Source organism: Durio zibethinus, chromosome 12, assembly GCF_047325235.1.
Source record: "Durio zibethinus cultivar Kanyao isolate XHJ-2024 chromosome 12, ASM4732523v1, whole genome shotgun sequence".
NCBI lineage: Eukaryota > Viridiplantae > Streptophyta > Magnoliopsida > Malvales > Malvaceae > Durio > Durio zibethinus.
This window is the reverse complement of record NC_143173.1, coordinates 18,451,929-18,453,635: the sequence shown is the minus strand read 5'-3', so window position 1 is coordinate 18,453,635 and position 1,707 is coordinate 18,451,929. Positions and strand designations below refer to the sequence as shown.

Below are 1,707 nucleotides of genomic sequence, written 5' to 3'. Positions count from 1 at the left end.
CATGAATTGCAAGGGATTCTTTTCGCTACTTCCAAGTCTGCTGTATTTCTTTTTCTTTTTTTTTTAACAAATGAGGTCTTAACCTAGGATAGGCAAGTGATTGCGAATACTAAAATTTGAATGCCAAAATCATTGGAAGTCATCTTTTAAGGTAAATGCATGAACCATTAAACTAACACCAGAGCACTTCTCAGTTTGATACTTGCTGGTTTCAATCCTGTTTTGCAAATGTTGAAATAATTTGAAAGTTTTAGTAAAAAAGAATTCACTAAATAGGTTTAAACTTCAAACGACTCTAAACCAGATAAAGATAGATAACAAGTTTCCCCAATTACATAACCAAAGGCTCAAATCATGTCTGTCTGAACTGCTACAAGTATGAACTTTGAACATAGACCAACAAGCATCTACTCCTACACTATGATTCTTACTGTCAGCAAATCTAAATCATACCTGCATTTCTTAAATCACATCTGCAACAGCAGCAAGCACCGCCTTGACATTGAACTTGTTGAACAAATGGGGGGATTTTTGTTTGAGTTGTACCATAAGTTTCAAGCTAACAATGGTGGAAGTTGTATGAAAAAAAAAATGGGACCATTTTGTTCATTTTGCAGCTTATGTTATTTTATAGTTCATTGGCAGTAATCAAGGATCTTAGGGAAGTGACAATGGCCCAAGCAAATAAGAAATTTTATTTTGGTATTTCAAAATTTTTAACTGAAATTGATAGGCCGTTAAATGAAGAACAGCCCTCCAAAAATCAGTGTATGCCACAAGAGCAACGAGAACATGGTATTCTTTAGTAAAAGGCGAAAGAATAGTTCGCTTTGTGCTCACCACACGACTCCATACTCTATCCATTCTATCTGCGATTTTATTTATAGAAGTAGGTCGAGGTTCACTTGTTTGTCTCTTGGGAATGTGGTGTTCTGTTCTACTCTTAGCTCTTGCAACTGTCCACTTTTCTGCCAAGCCACACACTTTTCTATCACTTTTTCTCTCATTTTTCATGCTTTATTTTATAAAATATGGTACCTTTAAACTTGTAGCATTTCTTTTTCTCCCTTAGTGAAGTATTTCTTCCTCAATACATCACTTTCATCATTGAATTTGATTGTGATGAAAAGGGTTGTTGAAAAACTTCTTTGCTGGCTTAGCCAAGTTCAAACCCTTATAAAATATGTAGTACTTTTTTTAAACAAAAATATAGTACATTGAAACGCTAGGTTTTCGTTGCTTCTTTAATGTAGTGAACCAATGGATTTAGGATATGAAAAAGCCATAAAAACAGGTATATTTTAGCAAGCAGTCATGTGATCCATTGCAAGAATTTAAATCACAATCGCGAACACGTTTTCCATTACATTGTGTTTATTGTGATTGCGGATATAACGAAAATTATTGCGATCATTATGGTAATCTCGGTCATAAATTTTTTTTAATTTTTACACAATTTACTATAAAATGTAGTAATTATAATTATAATAATAAAAATTGTTACTTTAATAATTTTAAAAATAATTTATGACTTTTAATTTTTTATTTATAAATTAAAATAATTTTTTTCATATTTTATTGTTATAATTCATAATTAAATTGCATATTATAATGCTTTTCATTATTATACCTATTAAATTCATAGACATAAATGTTATAAATACATATGATGAAAAAAAAATCTTATATGAAGTTAATTAAGATTAT

At 30.5% G+C, this 1,707-nt stretch overlaps 1 non-coding gene across 1 annotated transcript; it reads right to left on the bottom strand.

Moving 5' to 3' along the window:
* Positions 1-731: 731 nt before the first annotated feature.
* On the bottom strand, positions 732-850 carry LOC149515827 (U5 spliceosomal RNA). Its single transcript, XR_016326410.1, has one exon. It is a non-coding gene; the product is annotated as a U5 spliceosomal RNA (small nuclear RNA).
* Between the last annotated feature and the right edge of the window lie 857 nt (positions 851-1,707).